General features: G+C 29.7%; 1 non-coding gene across 1 annotated transcript; it reads right to left on the bottom strand.

Moving 5' to 3' along the window:
- Positions 1–20,905: 20,905 nt before the first annotated feature.
- On the bottom strand, positions 20,906–21,013 carry LOC114579224. Its single transcript, XR_003700134.1, has one exon. It is a non-coding gene; the product is annotated as a small nucleolar RNA R71 (small nucleolar RNA).
- Positions 21,014–25,604: the final 4,591 nt, after the last annotated feature.

Below are 25,604 nucleotides of genomic sequence, written 5' to 3' on the forward strand. Positions count from 1 at the left end.
GGTTGACCAACGAATAAGTCATGCTTAGGCTATGATTAGAAGTTGGTTTGAAGGAGTAATATGGGTAGAATAGGTCAAAGGGTTAATGGGTCAACCTAGGTTGACTTGGTCAACCAGGTTGACCCAATACATTATTTTGGGTTCAATGGATTTGTTTGGGTATTTGGAGTTTGATGGGTGTGGTCTCAAGGTATAAAAGGGTCATTTGCATCAAATGACCTATTTGGGCCCTAAATCAACCTAGGTTGACTTAGTCAATCAAGTTGACCCAGGGGCTATGTCAGGGATCAACAAATTTGAAATGATATTTTGAATGTGTTGAGAGTGGTCCCAAGGCATAAGGATTTGACCCTTAAGGGACTTTTAAGTTAACCTAGGTTGAGATAGTCAACCAAACTGACCCAAGGTTTGGATTTGGGTCTAACATGCCACAAATGGTGTTTGGGAATAATTTGAAAAGGTTTCACAATTTGATGAGATTGAACCATATTGAAGTTTGGTCAAAAGTCAAAATCCCCTTAAAGGGCATTCTGGTCATTTTAACCTCTAATCAATTCTGGGTCAAAATGAGTCCAAATAAATGTAGATTAATGTTTGAAATATCATTATCAAAGGTCTGGAAAAGATCAAAGGATTTGGAGGGGTATCCAAGGTTAAATTCCACTGGGAGATAGGTCCCTTGGCATAGGCTATAAATATTCTAAGGTTTTGTGACCTTCAGATTTCAGTTTAGTTTATGGGGTTATAAGCATTAAATTGAGATCAAATTTAGAGGGCTAACCCCATAGACATGTATTATCAATATGCAATTGATAGACTCTAAATCAGAGGTCAGTTGACTAGTTCTAAAGTGTTTTAAAAAAATACTAGGAAATGCTCTTAGGACCTAAGCCATTATCCTTGGATTTTGGTCTGGATTCTCTAGATTTAAATTGGGTTTTGAGTTTGAATCAATAGGATTGAATTCTAAAAATTATTTATAAACATTTGAGTGATCACAAATTATTGGATAAGATTAAAGCCAGGTCAGGGATAGACTCAAGGTTTGAAGTTTAAATTTGGTTAGAGTTTTATTTGGATTGAGATCTGGATTGACTTGAGGTCAAGATTTATTTGAAGTCTAGATTGATCAAAGATCTAGGTTGATCCTAGGGCTTGTAGTCTGGGAGAATCCTAGGGTCTAGAATCTAGGAGGGCTCTAGAGTCTAAGAAGTCCTAGGGTCTGCAGTCTAGGAAAGGTCATAGTGACCTCATAGAAAAGAGAGTTCAACATTTCACTATACTTTTTTCTATTTATTATCAAGTGTGTCTATGTATTTTATTATGGTATGTGGTCAGTTACATGTGCTTCTTCATTAAAAAAACATATCTGGGATGAGAACTTATAAATATTTAATTAAGTTTTGTTGAATATAAGTTTTGTGCATGTTATTATTTTATTTATATAAATTAATTAATAATATAAATTTTATTTTTGAATTAATAAAAAATTTTGAAATAATATGTATAATTATTTTAGTTAATTTAGTATTAATCAATAAATAATTATTTAACTATATATTGAATTTTAAAATATAACTATTAAATTTTTTTTTAATTTTTTGTTCTGTTCATTTGAATAATTATCAAATAATAATATGTAATTAACAAAAACAAAAAAGAGGTTCATATCATAGAAATAAGATATATGATCTGATTATATAAACACAATATACATGATAACAATCTTGTCCCCTACTTATATTTGTGGATGATTACACTCCTTGGTGTGTACTTATCAGATGATTAGCTTATCTTAGGATCTAACTGGGCCTCAGCAGCATCTCTTCCTTATCAATCTAAGTCTGCAGTGCTTTGTCTTAGTTGAGTTGGTTGGAGGAGCTCATCCTACTATGTAGGAGAGTGTTGCGATTCAAATGGATTCATCATGCTGGGATCTGATGTAGAGTGCCTTAATATTTGAGGATCATCATGAATTCTGTTAGACCATTATATCCTATACTTCTCAATAGAATCAAGTAAGTTGTAGTCAATAAATAAAGAAGCCTCAAGCCTAGAATATAGCTCGTCACAATCCTCAAGTGTATACTTTATAGAACTTACACTTTTCCCCATGCTGACCTGCGAATGGTTGAGTGACACGCTAGCATTGTGTGATATAATTAGCCAATTTTTGGCAATGCAATATTACTTCAAATTATGAGTAATTAAATAACTTGAACTTCTGAAGAAACTTATAAATCGCTCATTTAATGGGTGATTTACCTTAAATAGAAAGTCTCCTGTTAAATGTATAACTTTGTTCAATTTAAATTTTTATTTTTAATTGTTAATCCCTTATATAAATATTAAACAATGTGTACTTGAAATTTAAAAAAAAAAATAAAAGAACCACAAAGTTTAACATCTACCAAATAGATGATTTGACTCAAAAATATAAAAATAAATAAGTAGAAATACATATTCTTTAAGACACTTAATCCTACTCTACCTAGGCTTGAGTTGATCACTTTGCACAGTGTAAGATGGACCTAAAATGTTAGTGTACAAGATACTAGTATGCAATAATAAAAATAACAGGAGATAACTTAATATAGAATCTAATAATGTTCTTATCATCAAAGTCACAAGACTCGGGTCAAGATTTGAAATAATTTTCCATATGAGAAAACTCTTCTATTATAAAAAAAATTTAATATGCCTATGAGTCATCTTCATATGTTACAAAACGGTAGTCCTAACACAAACAAGATTATAAGTATAGTTAAGTATCTCTGATTGTGTGTAACTGGCCTATCTCATTCACTTTTTTCAAGGGAAATTCTCTATATTGCTAGATACTATTAGTCCTACATCTTTTCAATGGAAAAATATCTTGTTTGGTTATGGTGATTAACTCTTTATCTTGCATATTGAACTTAATGCATAGACAATATTATCAAGTCAATAGTATTTGAATCATAATCTTCTTTTGATAATTAATACAGATAAATAAAGTTAAATACATGTTTCATTTATCAAGAATTATTCTTAATGGTTCCCTAGAGCATAATTAAACTTAGGGAGTCTGGTTTCTTTAGAGATTGAGTGACCCACCTTATCCTGATTTAACATAACTTTACTTTAATATTATAACTTCACGTTAGTATTTTATACAATTTGGATAAGACTTATGCTCCAAGAACATTAAACCTCTTTTCTTATCTCTTCTTTTGGGATCTCCTATACGAGGAGGAGATCCACAGATCACCATGTTTTCTCCATAGTAATGGGCAAGATGAGTACTTAGATGTTCATGTTGATATGAAAGATCTACATAATAATGAGAATGTTGATAATGGAGGGGAGTTTGAGAGGGATAAGAAGAGTTAGAAGAGGGCACTGAATGTGATTCTATATCAATACACTAATCAAAATGTTGTATTAAAGGTCTCCATATGTTTAAAAATGTGCATCATACAAAAAAGTTGTTGCAAAGATTCTATTACTTGAGGGAAATTCAATTAAGAAATTAAAGAATGTCCCCAAGAGGCACACCTAAAGATATGCCTCATATGAATATGATTATAAGATCCATGAATCAATTTTGAAGGATAGGATTACCTTCAAAGTAAAGAAGGTCAATAATACACATAGTTACATAAAGATCTAAATCAAATAATATTGCAGCCACATACAAAAGAAAAGCACTAAAGTTAGAAAAGTAGATATATGTAGATCCAAATATGATGTGTGATTTCATGAGGCGTGATTTAAAGAGTCTTTCAAGTTCTCTTAGAATTATCTCAAAAAAGTTAGTTACTAGTTTCCTATGATACCAGTCTTAATGAAATACTAAAATTGTATTATTATTTTTTATATTTCAATTAGTATTGTAGGCTTTTTTTTTTCTTTTTTCTTTTTTTTTTTTTTGGATGGCTAAGTAAATACTATTTATTTAGTTTGATTTTTGTTTGGATGATAAGAATTCACTATTTGAATGATATATTTAAGGTGGTGATATAGGCTTCGTTTTGGACAGCTTTCTTCTTCCTTTCTAAAGCAATTTTTTAGTACAAATAATTCCTGAACTAAAAATATTTGTACTAAAAAGCTTCTTTAAAAAGCATCCCAAAACAAAGCCATAATGGATGATACGTTTATATTATTATTCTATTATAATAAATTTAGGATATTTCTATTTTGGTTTAAATGTCAAGAAATGACCGTAATTTGAATGATATTATATGGCTTATATCTATTTTAATAATGTGAAGTGGTAGTGCTAATGAATTATAAGACCATCATATATTTTTGTTGCATTGTTTTGTACATTTATTTTATCATTATATATTATTAGTAATTTTTTTGTCAAATTTTAATAAAAAATAATATATAAATCAAATTTAGAAGAAAAAACGTGATTAAAAAAATTATAATTAAGTTTATGAGGTCTTGTCTCTTCACTGTATCATGCTAAAGTGGTGAGCTAAGTCTCCATTTCAAATGGAGACTTGTTGCTAGAAATTTTCTTAAGATTATAAGTATATAAAGTTTAATAGTGTTTAAGATTAAAAATAGAAGTATAATTTATATAAATTTATACAAATATTCAATTTGAATAATGTTAGTTTAGGGTTTAAAATATATCTTAAACTTTTGAAAATTCATCTTCTTATTATGCATAAGGAATATGTTGTTTACTCATTTAAATACAAATATAATATTTTTAATTAAAAATATATATTAAGGAAATAATTGAATATTATGCTACATAATTTATCATATCATCTTCTATAATATTTATTATGTTCTAGAAAATTTACAATAATATAGAGAATGTGTTTAATATTTTAATTCTTTATAAAAAATGAGCACACACATATAGAAGATGTAAGAGAAATCATAATTTCTTATGTAAAACCCTTAAAAAAGTGAAATCATGGTGTTTAGCCTAATTGAAATAGTTTATCATATATTTAAATATACAAGGGTCTACTATTTTCAAAATTTGAATAAATTGGGATTACCCATTACAATAATGCAATAAAAGTCAGGTGTCCATAGTAAGATAATTGAATTTAAATGATGGGGTTGAATGTTAGTGAAAAAGCGATGATGATCGAGATCATTATTATCAGGCAATGCCATGGAGTAATAAGATCTCTTGTCTCTCGAATCCCATTCATATAGAGAATGATGTCATATTTATATCTTTTCAAGATGAGCATTTTTATAAATTTAGCTAGAATCCAAAATACTTAATCGATCCACTCATGTTGATCATTTTGACCATATATTACTAAATCACAATTTAAATACCTTAATGAACTAAAAATTGAATGATCTTAGGCTTGTAAGATTTATATCTTCAACTCACTCACTTTAATGATAAGCATGAAAAATATGGAGATTAGTTGATCCTCCAAATGATTTCCTATTTTCAGTTATATTTCAAGTGCATGATTTAAGCTCATTTGTAATATGATAGGAAAATTAGTAGTGTTAATGAATTAATTTTGCAATGAGCACTTCAATAGTATTTGGATCTATATGTAGTAACCTAATTTGGATCTAGTAAGTCTTACATATTTACTTGTATCCATTTAATGAGAGGTGAGGCTCAACCATAAATTTAACTTTGAAAAGACTCTGCCACACTTTAGAATCATCTTGGTTAAAATAACAGATAGTCGGTACCTACCCACACAATACTTAGCAAACATAAACTTAGCCCAGAAGCTAACTTTAGCATTAAAGTTGTACCACAACTTGAAAGAAAAAGCAAGGGACAAGTCAAGAAAACTCTTACACCCCAAGACACCATCATCCAAAATGCCACAACACTTGTTCCAAGAAGTCCAAAGAATTTTAGTATGGCTATTAACAACCTTTCTAAAAAAAATTGTAAAAAAGTCTATTAGTTCTATTACAAACCACCTAGGTGGGTTGAAGAGTTTGGAAAATATAAATAGAAAGAGAACAAAGAACACTTCTAAAAAGAATTAATCTACCTTCAAAACCCAGGAAATTAGCATCCCAAGACAAAAGTTTGTTCTACACAGAAGTAATCAGATCATCAAATAGAAAAGACTTCTTTCTACCATTAAAGAGAGGAACCCAAAGATATTTAATAGGCAATTGACCCTGTGCAAAACCAGTCAAGCCTTTAATAGCCAAAATATGGTCATTAGGCACTTTGTTGGAAGCAATAAAATAACACTTATGCTTAATTAGAGAAAGCCCACTAACAATTTTAAAATTATGAAAAAAAATCCATAAGTCTATTAACCCTATTTAAAGAAGCATTCATGAAAATAATAAAATCATCAACAAGACATAAGTGAGAAATAGGAAAACCCCCCAAAGTTCAAAAAAAAGGCTAGGGTGCTTCTTAAAGAGGTTAGCAATACCTCTAAATAAATACTCAACAGCAATGATGAAAAGAGCATGAGAGATAGGATCTCCCTGCCTAAGACCATGAGAGCATTTAAAAAAATCATTACTTTTATCATTTACAATTATAGAAAAATAGGGACCCTCAATGCAGTTTTTGATAAGATTAATAAAAATTGAATTAAAACTAAACAATTGTAAAATATTGTAAAGAAAGTTCCAATCAATGTTGTCATAAGCCTTGGAAATATCAAGCTTTAAGATCATGTTGCCACCTCTCACCTTAACATTCAAGTCATTACAAAATTCTTGGTCCAACAAAATATTATTAACAATGGCTCTCCCCTTGACAAAACCCATTTGAAAAGGAGAGATAATTTTAGGAAGAATAGGAGTTAAACGACTCATAAGAATTTTAGAAAACAACTTATTAAAAAATGTGCAAAGACTAATAGGACTAAAATCATTCCAAATACTAACAGAGCTACTTTTGAGAATAAGAATAAGAGAAGTAGAGGTGAAAAACTTAGGAATAGTATGACCAGCAAAAAAATTCAAAACAGCTAAATAAATATCACTATTAATAATATGACAAGCTTTCTGGAAATACATCATGGTGAAACCATCAGGCTAGCCACAGAGTCCCCATTCATGCTATAAACCAACTCTCTAATTTCCTCCAAAGGAGGTTTAGAGAGGAAAATATTATCCTCTTGAGAGATGAGATTAGGGGTAATAAAAGGGTTATCAATATGAGTGGAAGTAAAATACTTATTGAAACAGCATTGAAAATGTTGAACAGCTAAATTAGCAATTTCCTTAGCATCCTTAGTAATATAACCATCATCACGTTTGATTTTATAGATGGAGTTTTTGGCTTGTTTTCTCTTAACCAAAGCATGAAAATATTTGGTGCTATTGTAACCTTCAACAAGATGCTTCACAACCACTTTTTGTTTCCAAAAGGCTTCCTCCTGGGCTTGTAGTTTAATAAACAATTTTTAACATCCCTCATTAAAGCTAAATTATCATCAGAAGGAAACAATTGATAGCTAAGCTCAATAGTTTTCACTTTATCTTCAACATTCAAAATGTTGGTGAAGACATTTTTAAAAATATTATAATTCCACCAATTGAGAACTTGCTTAAACTTTTTAAGTTTAATCCAAAATCTTTTCATATTAAAAAAAAGAGTTATTAGGATGCAAGGGGGCTTGCCAATTTTCCTGAAACAAATCCATAAAAGACTCATGAAACAACCACATGTTTTGAAATCTAAATTGAGGCAAAGAACTCATATGTCGGGTCTTAAGACTAATTAACATTAGGAGAGTGGTCAGAAAGACTCCTACTAAGATGCTTAACATAAATAAAATTAATAAAATTAAGCCAAAAATCATTAAACAATACTCAATCCAACCGTTGCCATAAATGACCATGATTCCAGTGAATTTATTACCAGAGAAACTAATGTCAACAAGATTACAATCCATAATCATATTATTAAAATCCTCCATAAAATGATAGATAGTACTAGTGCCCTCAATATGTTCAGTAGGATTAGAAATAGTATTAAAATCACCACCAACAAGCCAGAGAAAATTACAGATACTATGAAAATTAGTAAGTTGGTTCCACAAAACATTCATAGTAATGCAAGAACAAGCAGCATAGATAAATGAAACACAATAAGATAAGTTTAAAACTTCAATACTATAATATAAAACTTGAGTAAAATCACCAATAACATCTAGCTTAACAGGATCCTTACAAAACATCCAAATCTTATTGGCATAAACTAAAATAGCATGTTTAAAACCCATACTTCTAATAGTACTAAGTAATTTAGCTGAATTAATGACAGGTTCAAGTAAAACTAGAATAGAAGTATTAGAAATGTGACATAAATTTTTCACTCTTAACCTAGAGCAGGGGCAACCAATACCTCTAACATTCTAAATAATGAATTAAAACATAACAAAAATTACTAATAACTAGTTTACAAATGGGTGGATCTAGTAGATTCTAACATGATATTCATGTTTTTCTTACCTCTCCTATTTTAAACTTAGTAAAACTAGATCCAATCCAGTAACCTCTCCTATTTTGAAACTTGGTATTTATGGTTGGATAGAAATAATTTTATTTTTAATTGTATGCGTATGATCCATCATAGGATTATTAAAAATGTAAAACATAAGGTGTTTTGTCTTTTTTTCTATCAATCTTCTTTATGTTAAGAGTTTTAAGAATAATTCTTTTGTTGCTGATGAATTTAGTATCAGATTGGAGGAGGCCTTTCATTCTTCTGAACCTAGGTTTGGTTACTGGCTCAAACCTCCTAATAATTCTTTTAAGTGGAATGTTTATGGAGTTATTATTAGCTCAACCACCAGATTTGGTGGGGTTATTAGGGATAGTCTTGGTAATCTTAGTATTTCTTTTACAAGTCCTGTTTTGAGTTGTGATGAGAACCTTGCCATTCTCTTGGCTATTCTTCATGGGATTAGATTATGTCCTTCTCTAGGCATTATTAACATTGGTATTGAAGTTGTTTTTAATTATTGTATTCAATGTTTATATATTGTTGAGGATACTGCTTGTAATTCTAACACTTTTTATTTAGTGAGAGATATTAAAGAGTTGCTGGACTTTATGGATTTCTCCTTCTCTTCTATGTTTAAGGATGGGAATGCCTGTGCCGAGTGGTTTGCTAACTTAGGGTGTGGTTTGTATTGTTATATTGAGCTCTCTATTTCTAATCTCCTTGGACATTTAAAAGGTCTTTTAAATCTGGATAAAATTGGTCTTCCCTATGTTAGAACTTAATGTTTTGTGTTGGCTGAGTCTGTTGGCTCTAGTTTGTTTTGGTTTGGATGTTATTTCTGTTTGGTTGACCTTGTTTTTGGTGTTGTTTATCTTTTTTGGATTTCTTCTTCCCTCTTGTACATCATATTTGAGTGTCTTTTGGCTACAGACTAGATCTGTGATTTTACCAGTTTGTATGTTGATGGTTTGCCCAATTGTTGTTCTCCTACCTTCATTTACTGGTCTGTGTACTTATGTTGGCCATGTTTTTGGCTGGGGTTAACTATGGGAGCTTTGTTGAGAACTAGGGCAATATTTGTTTTCTCTGTGTTGGGGTTGTTTTGGGTTTGCCCTATAACGTGGTTGTTGGGGGGCTTCTCTTAGTGGCCTTTTACTATTTCTAGGGCACAGTCTGAGCCTTTTTCATTTGTTTATTGATGTTGGTGATGGGCCTTATGGTGGGGGTTACTGGTGGCTTATGTGCTTTTCATCTTTTCTTTTCTATTAGATTGCTGCTTCGTCCAGGGACATCTTTATTGGTTTATGGGCTTCCTTGTGTCCGATTTATGGCTTCCTCTATTATTGTATGTTTGTGTTGTCTATCCTATTATGGCTAAGTTATTTTAGAGGTTGGATTGAGTGGCATTGGTCTACTCTAGTGATGGTTGCTGGTTTTGTGACTTCCTGAGCTCTATTAGCCTATATCTCTGGTTGGATTTTAACTGTTGTTTTGGTGTTTATGTGTTTCCAGTCATCCTGCTCGTCAGGTAATTGTTGATTGTTGTCATTGCTAGTTCCCTATTCATGTGTTCTTTTGGGTCTTTCTGATGTGTTTTTGGATTGACTTTACTGATTATAAATTTATTTTCTATCTCTTGTCATCTAATTCATTTAACTAATTTAGCTGTTGGTGTGTTCAATATGGTGGATATTATATTCCTTTTCAAATTTATGCATTATAATTTCAAACCACCCAATGATAATCCTTTTGGGAGATTGACCTACCCTAGTAATATCTTGTTTTATTCAAATATTATTTGTATTGTGTTAATTTCTATTTTTAGTGTTCTTGCAGGCCTTCTTTACAGGTTTTTGGAAACTAGTGCTTGTTTTGTGTAGGATCCTTTTTTAGATGATGAGGCTGAGCTGATTGCTGATTCTAGTGCCACTTCTGTTTTGGTTTTTAGAATGATATTAGCCCCTTTGTACTTGTGCTTAGTGGGGATCGCTAGCTCCTAGGTTTTCATTTTTCTTTTTATTTTGTAAGCTCCTTGGAGCTATAGTAAGCTAGCTTTCCCCTTAAAGACTTATAATATTTTTTTTATCAACGTGTAGGCCCCATATGTGGGTTATATATATATATATATATATACCTCTAATTACTAATTTTCTATAAAATTTTGAAGTTTTTTTATGCGTAGTTTACTTGCCAAATTTTCATGATTTAATTTGGAGAGAAATTTAACATATTAAAAAAACCTTAGTGCATTCAATTAATTTTTGGATGTAATGTATGTCTAATTTTATAAATAGTCTTCATCATATTATAGAGCACTTAACACTCTATTTTACATATATTTTTACCTATTTTTTACAAGTATTGAAGGAATGAAAACACGAAATTTGATATTGGATTTTTCTTCCTTAATGAAAGAAGATGTATTTGTGAAAGTGGGCTTTGTGTAATCATCTTGTGCCCATTTTGCGAACATTTTTCACCAGAATGTTCAAAACATGTGACAATCATTTTTTAATTTTTTGGGGCTTTAGATTTAAAATATTAGGAGAATTTACATAGACTTGATAATTAAAATTAAATAAATATCATAATTAATGTTATACACATGCTCATTTTTCTTTTATTAAACTTTCCATATACAAAAATCAGCTCTCAAGAAACCATTGTCAAAATAATTTCATATCCATTTGGTTTTGAGATTAGAGAGATAAGAAGATAAGGAGAAAAAAAAAGGAGAGAGAAAAGTTAGACTTAGTTGTCATAGAACTGAGATTTAGAGTTTTTTTCATCACCTAACTTTCAATCTGTTATATAGAGTAGATTATTTTGATCATATTAGCATATATAATTAAATTTAACATATCTTTTATGTTGGATGAATTTTGGCATTTTAACTAGAATATTGACACTTATAGATATTTCTATGGAATAATAAATGCTTCTAAACAATGTTATAGATATTGCATATAAATTATTTTATAATTCATATTTGTTGAAATATGTAGACAAATTTATCCCATAAACCCTTCTATTTCTTCATACATATATTTTTTTATATATTTATGAACTTTTTAGATATTGTTCATATATACATGTTGAAAGTTAGGTTGCGAATGAACCAAGTTGAGCTGAGCAAATATTTATTCAAGTTTGAGTTTGCTTATTATTAACTTGTTTAGGCTTAAATTGAACTCAATTCAAGCTTTTTTGTTTGTTGTCATACTTTGTTTTTTTAAATAATAGATGTTCATATTTGGTTTGAGTTAAGTTTATGTTCAATTTGTTTTATGTTTATCAAGTTTTAAACAATTGAACCTTACCATGCTTGCTAACAACCAATTACTTAAAGATTGTTCACGAATATATCTAGTGAGTATTTTCGATCTATCAAACTGACCCATTCACGAACAAACAAACTTATAAAATGATTTCTCTTATAAGCAAGCTTGTTCATAAACACCTTAAACAAAAAATACTGTAAGAAAGAACAAAAACCTCTTATGCATGAACAAATTCTTTCAATTGAATGGGTATAACATGAAATTTCTATGTTTATATCCAAAAATATGTGTAAGGAGTAGAAAGGGAAAAATGCAAGATGCTTGTAATTGGTGTTATTTTATGTGCATTTAAGTTGAGATATAAGAGCAAAACACCTTTAAAATTATCCATCCATGCCTATTAATATGCATGAACATAAATCAATAAGTGGAGATATAAGTAAAAGTAGAGGTATAAGTGGAAAAGGGAAAATAAAAATAAATGATGTATAAAGGGTATAGGAAAATACAAAAAAAAATTATAAAATGACATAATAAAATATTATTTTTCATTGTGTTATTTTGTTTATAACATCATGCATGCTCATGACTATATTACTACCTTTGACACTAATATGTTGTTGGCAATTATTTTTGTGCGAACATTACTACCTAGGGTGTCAAAATATATCCACGGGTCAGGTTCAGGTCGGACCTGTATTGACCCAGGTTCAAATGGATTAATCCTAACCCAACTCGATTTTGTAAACGGGTCAAAACTTCATACCTGAACCTGACCCTTCGGGTTACCCAGTTGACCCGACCCGACTCGCTAAATTGAATTTTCCCGAGTCAAGTTAGAATGTGCGAGCGTGAATGGCGAGCATCTAACGAGCGAGCTCAATGAGGGAGTGGTCAGCGATTTGTGTGTAGATGTGTTACGCGAGACGGCTAGAGGAGAGCGTGCCCATGTGCTACCTATTGAGACCTCCTGAGCGTGGAAGTCGGAACTATGCCATATGGGGGGGAGGGGCAAGCTTGACTGACCTACCTTGCATGGTCTCAAATGTAGGAGAGGTGAACTTACAGAAACTAGAGTGCTGTAGCGAGCACGAGAATGTCTAGTGGGAGGTCAAAACTGAGTCAAATCAAGTCATTTTAAGGTTTTCGAGTCAACTCGAACTCGACTCAATATTTGAAATGGGTCATCTTGTTGAACCTGAACCCGACCCATATGGTAAACGGGTTAACCCGAACCCAAATTTTTTTGGTCGGGTTTTTGGTCATGTCAAATATTGACACCCCTACTATTACTTAATAGTCACAACACATGATATAAATATCATGTTGGTTTATTTTAAGCATGTTTCATTATTTATATGATATTATACTATCATATAGATTTTTTTAGTATATATTGAATTTATAGTAAGATTTATGTAACTTACTGAATTATTGTTCCTCACCTCAACTTTATCAACATAAATTACATTTAAGGAAGGGTAAGGCTTCACTTGAGTTGAGATAATTGGTACTTGTTAAGACCCTAATCATATGTATGTTTATTATATAGACCTATTTTTTGATAATCAAGATTATATATATTTTTTTTATGAAGAGAGAGAGAGAGAGAGAGAGAGAGAGAGAGAGAGAGAGAGAGAGAGAGAGAGAGAGAGAGAGAGATGGAGAGAGAGAGAGAGAGATTATACCATAATTCTTATATATGGCTCTTTTTTATTTTATAATTCTATGAAGTAAATAAAAAGATGTTAATACTTTACTTTTTGTTTATTTACTATTATAGAAATGCTTTGTGTTTTAAATATTGAAGGAAAAAAAATATTCCTTCTAAATAGATCTTTGAAAAAAGAAAAAAAAAACTCCTAAATAAATCTCTAGAAAGAAATTAACTATTGCAAGTTCAATACACTGCGACCTACCTCAGGGTAGTAGTTTAAACGAGTAAGGTCATAACACATTTTGTTGACATATTACATTTAACTACATGTCTGTTAAAATTCAAGTTTGAATTGCCCTAAATTTAATTTCAACGGTTTCTGATATAAAACAATTCATTGAGATTCATGTCGATCAAGTGACTCTTAGCAACACATAAGTAGTAATATATTATAATAAAAATTTATAGAACACCTTTATATCATTCATCTACTTATCCTTTTTATGTGATATAGCATATATGCATGTATCTACATAAGAAGTAATATATTATAATAGATATGCACAATAGTTAGCACATATGAACTAAAATGATATGTAAATAAATGCTAAGTAATGTGCATATCTATTATAGAATATTACTTCTTGTGTTGATAAATGCAAATGCAATGTATCACATTAAAAAAGGATAAGTAAATGAATGACATAAAGGTGCTCTATAAATTTTAATTATAATATAATACTATTGAAGAAGTTGCTCTGATAATTTATATAGCATAATAATTGACCATACCTTCATCATATAAATTTGATTAAAAATATTAAATTTATAATTAAATAATAAAGGACATATTCTTTAGGCATAATTAGTAAATGAATTTATATAAGTTTAAATTTTAAACAATAAACAAACTTTATTCAAATATGATATTTATATGAATTTATATAAATCTTTTTTTAACGAATAATTTTTATTTTTAAAAAGACCTAGCAATTTAGCATAATATGCTGATGAGCAAGGTCAGTTGCCCATTAAACGTACAAATTGGCCAAACTTAAATTTTTAGGTATTTGCATTTTTCTCCTAAATTTGATTTATATAATATTTTTTCTTAATTTTAAGGCAATTGAGAGAATCGGTCAAACAAAGTTATCACATTGTATGTTTTTTATGATTTTCAATTATAATTCTTATGACTCACTAGAAAAAAAAAAGCACATTTGCCTAATTAAATGAATTAATGTTTTATTATTAAATAATTGTCTTCATACAAAATAATGAAGCTTCTAATAAAGTAGTAGAAAAGCAAAAACAATTGCACTTAGTTATGGCATAAATTGATTATTTTGAAAATATTATTATTATTCATTAGATATTTATTATTCTATTTATAAAAGAGTTCCATAATGCCAAATGCTTAATGGAGCACATGGAATGCAAAACTAAAAAATTAATAGAGTGCGTCCAAATCATCTGGCTTTACAAAAAACCTCCAAATTTCATATATGTACTTAAATATTTCTAAATATTCCTAAATTCAGAGAGACTATATAAAATGCCAATTCATCATATTTTGTCAACTAAACAAAAGTTTATAACTGGCACATTTATCTAGTATTATCAAAAACTCAAATTGTACAAACTAACTGATAAAAATGTGCATTCTTATAGCCAAATTATTCATAATAGAGTGCACTATGTTATATTAAAAGTTACATGATGAAATTTTCTCCAAACTTAAGAAAAAAATACACTTTTTAGCATATCGTTTTTATAGGAACACAAGAACTTCAATTAGAAATAGACCATATGTTGCCTACCTCGAGTTGGATAATTTCCTTAATTATCTGGAGAGATGATTCTCGAGTTCCGACCTCCAAAACCTCTTTTTCTCCTTATCTCTCCACTTTTCCTCCTCTCTTTCTCTTCTCCGGCAATAATGATTAGAGAGGTAAGGTGCCTAACAAATGGATTAAGATATTTATTATTTTAAAAAAACTCATTTTAATATACTGTCATGGAGCCTACATCCCTAGAAAATAAGTAGGATTATAGAGAGTTTATATTTTTATTCTAATATTATAATTGACTAAATTCTATGATAACATGAATGTAAAAACACAAACGTTTCCTTGCCCACTTATAACTCCCATTTACCACCTCTCAGTTGATTATGCAAGTGTGTAGAATAAAAATAGAGTAAAGTATTCCCATCATAGAGCCAATTCAGAGCTCATGAAAAAGCAGGGTAGTATAAAATGTGCATTTGCATTGGGCTCAATCATAGAATTCATATTGCACTTTCCTTGTTATAACAAAGTTCCAAAATATTATGGAATGCATAATAATGCATACAATGCAAATTAAAGAATTAAATAGAGTGTGTCCAAGCTGTCTAGTTTTACAATAATTTTCCAAATTTCATAAACATACTCAAATATTTTAGAATATTACTAAATTCACACTTACTATATAAAACACTTATTCATCATATTTTATCCACTACACAAAGGTTCAAAAGTGACACATTTATATAAAATTATAAGAAATTCATACATAAAATACTAACCAATGGAAAATTGTATTATTATAGCCAAATTATTCATAATAGAGTGCAGAGCATTATACTAAAATTTACATTGTAAATTTTTCTAAAAACTTAAGAAAAATATTTTTTTGAGCATAACATTTTATAGGAACAATCGAATTAAAATTAGAAATAGAGAATAGGTTACCTACCTATTGTTGGATAATTTCCTTAACTAGCTGGACAGATAATTCCCGAATTCTAAACTTTTCTAGAGTTAATTTAGCACCACATAACTTATGAAATATAATTAAATGAATAGTAAGTCAATTACCTAAATTTTGACACAAAACTATTATAGGTTACTGGAACATAATCAGGTGATAATGCTCAAATGATTGTAGTTACGCAATTGTGGTTGGGAGATCACTATCCAATGATGGTGGTTAAATGATCATAGTTGAGTGATGATGGTCAAAGAACTATAGTTAGGAGATGGTGGATAGAGGATGGTTTGGGAAATGATATTCAGAGGATTGTAGTCACATGATAAAGGTTGGAGATCCTTAGTAAGACAATAATTATCTAATAGTGGTGGTTAGGTAATTGTGCAATGGTTGTTGATAAATTATGTTGGTTAGATTGTAATGGTCCAACGGCGAGAGTTATATGAAAATGGTCCAATAACAGTGTTCTTTCGATAATAATTAGATGATGATTCCACTACAATGATCAGTGGTGGCCCGATAATGATGGTTAGGAAGTAATTTGAGGATGGAGGTCCAACATTGGTGCTCAAATGGAGCTTCGAGATTCCTTAACCATCTAAGCTCTTTTAAATCTTAAGCCAAGGTCTAAGCTCTACCATAATCCATATAGAAATTAGAAGATAATTTATTGATTTTTGTAGAGTGGCCTAGTGTGTAAATAAAACAAAATTTTGAAACACTCCATTAAATGGCGGCCATATTAGTTTCCTTGGTCATACTCCATTCTTCCAACTTTAAGTGCCATAAGAATGTTAAAATTATATGATATTGAGCACATTAGATTTATTTTATCAAGATGCTCAAGATTTCGAAATTGTTTTATTTTCTAATTATTGTGTTGAAGTTTTCTATTATGCATCAACTACTTCATCTGGGCTCAGAGACTTTGATCGGACTACTTTCTAAGTATTTAGGTTTGATGTTCAGTTTGATTTTGTTAGAATCAAAGTTTAGATGATCATGAATTTAATTAAATGTTTTTCAACTTAAAAAGTATTGAGATTTGTGCCCGATCAAATCCATAGTGTGTGAAAAAAATAAATAAATATTCTATTTTAATGACATCTCTATATTATAATTTTTAGTAAAATGATCATGATTTTAAGAGTGCAAATTGTGTGATTCTATGGGAATGTTTGGTTTGCTTAAAAAGCAATGTAAATTATTCAAAATTTTGGGTATATGAATTTTTTTTTGTGTTTGGTTTCTTTTTTCACTTAATAGTTCATTTTTTTTATTTAGTATAAACATGCTCTTTTTTAGCCAAAGTCTTTTTTCACCATAAACTAACTATACTAATGCCAAAACCCACCATTTTCTGTTGCCCCTTATATATGTCTACTATCCCTCATCACTTATTACCCTTCTTTATCACCTAGTACAACTCTCCACCCACAACTGCTGACCACTCATTGTTTCCCATCTTCAGCCCTAGCCTACCATCCACTATCGTCCATTACCACTATTTGCTCGTTGTCATAGATGGATGCCAACCAACCAGAAAACCTTTTATTTTTTAGAAATGGCCACCTCTTCTTTTCTTCTAAATGTGAAGAGTTTACTTTCATTTCTTTGTGTATTAAGGTCAATGATCTCCCTTTATCATGTTAGAATCCTAAAGGGATTTCAAAGATTACTAGTATTATTAGTATCCACTTAATAGTTCATCATCTAATAGCCGATAAGTCCCATCTTATCATTGTCATAATATATGTCTAGGTTAACTATAAATCTCAACTATTATATGAGTTCCTTATCTTGGTGGCTGGTAAACCCCATGGTCTTTAAGTTCAGTATCACTAAAAGTTATCACCGTGTGAATCTAGTGGTTCTTTTGCTCATGCTTTAAACTTCTGTCACTTGAATTCTAATAATAACTTACCTAAAGTTATGCCTAATTGTGGTAGGAGCCTCAGCAAAAACCTAGGGGTTTAAGGTTTAGACCTCAACCTCTAAAAGTTAGTGTTTCAGTCCCTTTAATAGTTTTAGTAAACATGATTGCTTAGTAGGCTTCCCAGCTTGATTATCTTATTCATGCTCTACATGATCTGCCTCCATAACAAAATGTTGATCAACTTCATGAACCATCCATGTTCCTCCAGTTTTGACCCAATTAATTTAGTAGCTATTACCCCTCTAAACTCTTCATGCCCTTAAGAGACTAGCTCAACTTCTTTTAATATATCTCGTTCCATTCCTAATCAAACACTCTTCCTTTAGACCACTAATTTTCTTCCATTATTCCACCAAGGGAAGGTGTTGGGGAAGCTACCTAGTTACATATTTCAAATAAATTCAACTAGTTAAATAATGAAGATCCTTCGATGGTGACTTCTGACACTATCTCTAATGCTCTGGCCTTTGGCAGTATTACCACAAGATATAAGGGGACTAAGAAAGGATCCAAAAAAATTCAAAAACATAATGAATAAGTCCAATGTTATTGTGTGGAATGTTCATGTCTTTAATAACCTGGATAAAGTTCTTATACATAAAAACCTTGCTTGTAAGCATAAACTTAGTTTAGTTTGTATTTTAGAAGTTAAAAATCAACATCAATCCTTAGATGATTGATAAGTGTAAAATATGTTAAATTTTTATATGTATTTTTATCAGTTTAAATATGTTGTATTAGTTTTTTTTTAGCAGGAAAAAACTAAAAATGGCAAAAAATCTAAAGTAAAGGATAGCTCTATGGCATCTAATAATTCCACGCCACAGCAGCATATTCCACACCACCGAGGCACCACACTTCTGCTTGGTAGCACTGTATTTACTATCTTGAAACACTAAGGCGTCAAAATGGCCATCTTAGTAGTGTTGTGTTCAGTGCCTTCAAGCATCATGTCATCACAATCTTTAACGCCTTTGTGCCAAATCTACCACTTGGGCACCGCAAAGTTCAAAAGTCAATAGCATCACAATGTAGAAGTTATAACTTCCACGGGACACAATCTAATAGCAAAGCGATGTAACTATTTATTAATAATTCCATATCAACAAGCACCATAGTGGTGCAGAAGTTCTAGTGTCGAAGCGCTAATTCATTTTATAAGCACTACAACACCATGCCTTCATGCTCCAAAGTGCCACTTGCTATTTTTATGTTATCCTATAAATATTAGTTATGTTATGTTTGTAAGAGAGTTCACTCATTTATCTAATTCAACTAATTTTAATAGTACTTCTTTAGACTTATCTTAGAGGCAATTCTAAGAAAGATTAGAGAAGTACTAAATATAATCATTAGAATATTTAGCCAGTATTTGTTTGAGCAACTATGTACGTTAAGGAAGGAGTATAAAGAAGATACATTGATCCTTCACGGTGATATCAATCACTTATATTTTTATTCTTCCATGATTTCAAGAAAAATGAGTTTACTTATCTTTTCTTCCATGGCTGGCTGCTTCTCTAGTTTTAAATTGAACATGTAGAGAACATATTAAAGTACTAATGAAGATTCTTATGCTATAAAGTTAATTATGTTTTCAATATATTCATGTTCTTTATTTAATAAACATATAAATTATATGTGCAATTAAAACTTAATGTCATGCATGGCCTTGACATAAGAATGCATGAATAACCAGGAATATTGAAATAGTATATTTTCATACCAAGGTTTATGATGTAAAATATGCTAGGTTCTTAAGGATATAATATAATTGTAGGAGGTCAGCAGATATCATTTTTACCCCTATAAGCTTAACAAAGATATAGGGATGCATATACTCTAAATCATATTACCAATAAAAATTTTATTTGAAAAAATATGCAATTTGCATTCATCTATCTAAGAAAAATATGCAATTTTCATTCATTAATCCAAAACACTTTATTTAAATATTGTATCCATTATTTTACTATTTTTATTCAGTGATTAAATCTTCATAACCAAAATTTTTATTTCGGTAGGATAATTTTATAAAGCAAATAGTAGTAGTTGATTTCTAAAAGCATACTTTCTTGTGGGTTTGACACTCTACTCTATCATTTTATTATTTAATTTGGCATGTATACTTGAGTATATAAAATGAGATTTGATATTTTTATATATCAAAGAAAACCTAAGAATTATTTAGGGGAGAAAGAGCCCTAAATATTTTAACAATTCAAAAGTGCACTCTATAGTCTCCACCATCAAGTTTTTAGTGTCACTATTGGGGAAGTTTTTTCTTTTTTTAAATTTTAAATATATTGTTAAATTAATTGCACAGTTATACCTACTTATATATTTTTTTTTATTTTAATTACTTTGATTACTGATTGTATCTTTTTGTTTGCATGCTTTATAGCTATAAAAGGAATTTTTATTGTTTCATTCTAAAATTAAGAGAATTCTTTTTAAAATGATAAACCTATGTTTAATCAAAGTCATTATAGACCCCTTAAGGATTATGCAAACTCTTTAGTAGATGGAATACATCAGAGCATTAATATACCTACAATTCATGCTAATAATTTTAAATTAAAACCTGTCATTATTCAAATGGTTCAAAACTCTTAGTTTGGCATAACTCTTGTATAAGTTCTCAATTTACATTTAGCTAATTTTTTAGAAATTTATGCAATATTTAAGTATAATGGTGTTAGTGATGATGCTATTAGACTTATATTATTTATTATTTTTATATAAGAAATAAATCAAAGATGTGGTTGAATTCTTTACCCCTGGGTTCTATAACTATTTAGAATGAGTTGGCTCATAAATTTCTTGCTAAGTATTTCCTAACTTCAAAAATTGCCAAACTTAGAAATGATATAACTTCTTTTACTCAGTTTGAAGGAGAATCTATTTATGAGAGTTGGGAAAGATTTATGAAAATAATTAAAAAAATGCCCTCACCATGCTTTACACAATTAGTTAGCTATTCAAACATTTTAAAATGGAATTGTCGGATCACTTAGAGCTATAATTCATATTGTAATTAGAGACTCATTAATATCTAAGCCTTTTGGGGAAGCATATGAATTAATAGAGGAAATGACTATTAATAATTTCTAATGACCTACTAATAGGGTAAATCCTAAGAGAGTAGGAGAAATTTATGAATTTGATGTTTTATCAATCTTAACTATATAAGTTACAAAAAATTTTTAGAAACTGATAATAATAGGAGTAAATTCTATATTAGAAATTGAATTGGGGGATCAAAATTTAATAAAGATAGTAATATGTTAAGGGATTGAAAATATTAATTTGTTTAGAAGACAAAATAGCTCTATTCAAATATATATAATCCAGGTTAGAGGAATCATCCTAATTTTAATTGGTCAAATCATATTGGTGGTAATAATCATTGGAATATTCCTCAATCACCTACTATTAATCCTAGACTTATATCTTCTCCAAGATTTAATCAAAGTAATTGATTTGGAAATAAAAATTAACAAAGGAATATATAGTAATAAAATTAGGGAATCAATAACAAAATCAAACTATCTCTATTAAAAATTTGGAAATTCAATTAGGTTAGCTTGCAATTTTTTGTTAGTAGTAGATTTCTTTGATCTTTACCTAGAAATATTGAAGTTAATTCAAAAGAAAAGAAAAAGATCAAAGTGGAAGTCATTTGAAGTACAAAAATAATACCCCAACCAAATTAGAAAATCTAGACAAGTTTGGCTGAAGATTATAAACTTAGCGCTATGTGGGAGGAAACCCCCTTGTGATGATATGTGATGGTGCCTTAAAGCACTAGTAATCCTGCATTTATGTTATAATTGTATATCATATGTTTATGTATTTCCATCATGCGTATATAAATATGTGTTTGTTATGCTTATTTTTTAGTTGTTATTTACTTTGTATTTAAATTTTCTTATACTTAAATTTCTACATTATTTTCCATTAATATCTCTATATTATGAATAGTTAACTAGCCTTAATAAAAATGATAATAAAAAATCATATAAAATTAGGATAAGAATAAAGCCCTAATTCATAGTTTAAATGAACATTGCTTTGTACTTCATAGATTGGGAAAACTAAAAATTAACTAACTTGGATCATTTAAGTTATTGACTTAATTAGAATTTATAAGTTCTTAATCTATACATTGATCTTTGAATTGAAGATGAATAATTAAGGTTAATGATTAGGTATGGGTAGATAGAAAATGAAAATCATAAATAAAATTAAATTTAGAATTAAAGAGAAAATAAGTACATTAAAAATTGGTTTTAGTCAAAAGCCTAAAATTTGACTGAAATTGTATACTAAAATTCTCAAAAAACAAGATGGAAAAACTTACACAAATAATGGTGAACATATAAAATTTCAATTTTAACTACAAACTCATCTAATCATTAATCTAAATTATTTAATTAAAAATTCAATAATCAATGAATATCTTCATAACAAGTAAATTCTAATTAAATAGTTATAAGAATGATTGGTCAGGATAATTATTAGTATTTTCCAAACTAGAATTATAACTTTGTTCATTTCCACTACTTCTAGACTTTGATATATTATCTTATATTTTAGTCATTTTAAATTATCAATTCTTACTTTAGTTATTTAATTAAGCAGATTAGTAGAAATTATATAATGTTTTATATGTATTATTATCAATTTAAATGAGTTATTTTAATTGTTTATGTGCTAGAAAAATTAAAAATGGCAGAAAATCTTAAGTAAAGGATAGTCTGTGGCATCCGATAAATCTATACTATAGTGCCATATTCCACACCGCTGAGGTGCCATAATTCAGCTTGGCAGTTCTGTGTTTACAATCTTCAAGCTTCGAGGCAACAAAATGGTCAGCTTGGCAGAGCCATGTTCACTGTCTTCAAGCATCATGGTGTCACAATCAATCATGCCTTGGCACGAAATCTCCTCTTAAGCACTATCATATTCAAAAGTCAATAGTGTCGTGACTTAGCAATTGTAAATTCCAAGGAATATAATTTGCCAGCGAAGTGATATGACTATTAATTAAGTAACCGACCCACATAAGCAAGCACAACGATAGTGCAAAAGTTCCAATATTAGAGTGCTAATTTATTTCATGGGAGTCGTGGAACAACACTTTCAAGCATTGTAGTGCCACCTGTTATTTTTGTGTTATCCTATAAATGTTATTAATATTATATTTATAAGAGAGTTCTGTCACTTGTTTAAATCTATTACTTTTTAGAGTACTTCTTTATATCCCTCTTAGAGGTATTCTAAGAAAGATTAGAGAAGTACAAGATACAATCATTAGAGTGTTTAGTGAATGTTTTCTTGAGCTACTCTATACGTTAAGGAAAGAGGTAAATGAGATACATTGATCCTTCCTAGTAATATCAATATCTAATTTAGGTTTAGTACATATACTAGCTTATATTCAGCGGGGTTTGTTATTTTTATATATCAAAAAAACTTAAGCATTATTCAGGGGAGATATAGCCCTAAATATTTTAATAATTCAAAAGTGCACTCCAAAGCCTCTACCATCAATAATCCTTGGTTTTTAGCTTCCCATTGTGTTTTTTGAGAATGATAATAGTTATAATAATTTTAAATTTGGATCTCTTGGCTATATATGTGTTAAATAGAACTCGCCTAACATCAACTTTAAGGTTATCTATTTAGACAATCAAATTATCCAAGGTAAAATTTGGTTTGGAAATTACTTTTTTTTTTCTTATCTATCATTTATGCTTCTAATCCCTCTTCCAAGAGGGACTTTTTTTTGGCAGCACCTTATAAATATTGGAAGTAGTATTTCTCAACCGTGGGCTATGATGGGTGAGATTAATTGTTGTAGGTTCCCTAATATAAAATATGGTGGCCACTCCTTGCATTTTAGTAAGTTATGGACTTTATATAGCGTGGTTTTTATTAATGGCTTAGAACATTTAGCTTATATTGGTTTATTTTATGCTTAGTATAATCATAAGATTGATAATCCAATTCACATTAAGCTGGACAGCGTGTTAGTTAATGGTGTCTGGATTTAAAAATATCCTTTATCCTTTATGAGATTGCCTCCACTATTTTCTCCGGTCACTCTCCTTAGATTTTAGATTGCAATATCTCTTTGCCTTTAAATCATAGGTTTATGTTTAAAAAATTTTGGCTTAAATCTCATGATTTGGTATGCTCTTCTTTTTGTTATTTCTATGACTTATTAGGGGGACCCTTTTTCTATGTGGTATAAGATGATGTATCAACTCAAAATGGCTATTAACTCTAAAATTGAGCCTTCTCACTTGCTTTCTAACAAAATCTAATGTTAATTCTAGTTCTATTTCTCTTAATAGCCAGTTAAAATCTCTGAAAGTTAATCTTCCCTTTCTTCATGATTCCACGATCACTTAGATTATCCAAAAATCCAAGGCTAAATGGCACCATTATTAAGTGTAAACTTTATATAGTTTCTTACCTTAAAAAAAATGGAGTTTTATTTGATATTGTGCAAAAATACTAAAAAAAAAAAAGAGAAAAATTTAACATGTGTTGAATCCAAGACCGAAGCATTCTAATTACCAATGCCGCAACAATTATTACACCTCAGTGCCAGATCAGGAATCACAGTGCCTCATAAAAATGACAAATAACTCAGCACCTCTATACGGCCAAGGTTAGTGCCATAATGCTTCATAGTGCTATAACATCAGAAATCCACACTGCAATGCCTTGAGTCCTAGGAATTTGAGCACCGAAGTGCCAATCATTACAATATTGTGGCTTCAAATTCCACATTCAAGGGCCACAAAACTCAACTTTTGTAGAACTTTTAAAGAGTGGTTGATGAAATATGGAGCAATGTCAATTTAGTCTAACAATGCACCGGTTCAGCCAGTAGACTGCCAAGTCAGCATAGTTCCATAGTGAAGCAATCTCAATAGCACTGAGGTAATAATTCATCTAATAAAGCCACAACTCCACCATTTCAAGCATCGTGATGCCTAATGCCATTTTTTCACTTACTATTATAAATAATTGTTTAATTCTTTTGTTTAGGGTTTCTATCATTTTCAAAAGAGTCCTATAATTTTTAGTATAGTTATGTAGTTCCCTCTTAGAGTAAAGTCTAAAGAAGGGTAAAGAAGTGCAAGATACTTTCATTGGTGATCTTAAACTAATTGTGTAAGTAATCCTACCATTGGAGGAGGATGAAATATGGAGAAGTTCATTTGTATTATCCTAGTGAAATCTTTCCTATTGTTTCTCCTGTATATGTTCTTCTATGATTTAAATAAAGATATATTTACTTTTTTATTTTATTTATATTTGTTTTTTTTTTTTGGCTAATAATGTAAACACAATGCAAGTACTAATGTTGACTCTTGTTCCTTAAATAAATTATAGATCTTTTCAATATCTTTCATTTTTAATTTAATATATATAATGACCATGTTTGCATTTAATATCTAATGTGATATATTACCTTGATAGAGAAATATTAGAATAAAAATGATTATTGAAATGAAATGTTGGCATGACAACATA

Source organism: Dendrobium catenatum, unplaced genomic scaffold (genome assembly GCF_001605985.2).
Source record: "Dendrobium catenatum unplaced genomic scaffold, ASM160598v2 fragScaff_scaffold_231, whole genome shotgun sequence".
Lineage (NCBI taxonomy): Eukaryota > Viridiplantae > Streptophyta > Magnoliopsida > Asparagales > Orchidaceae > Dendrobium > Dendrobium catenatum.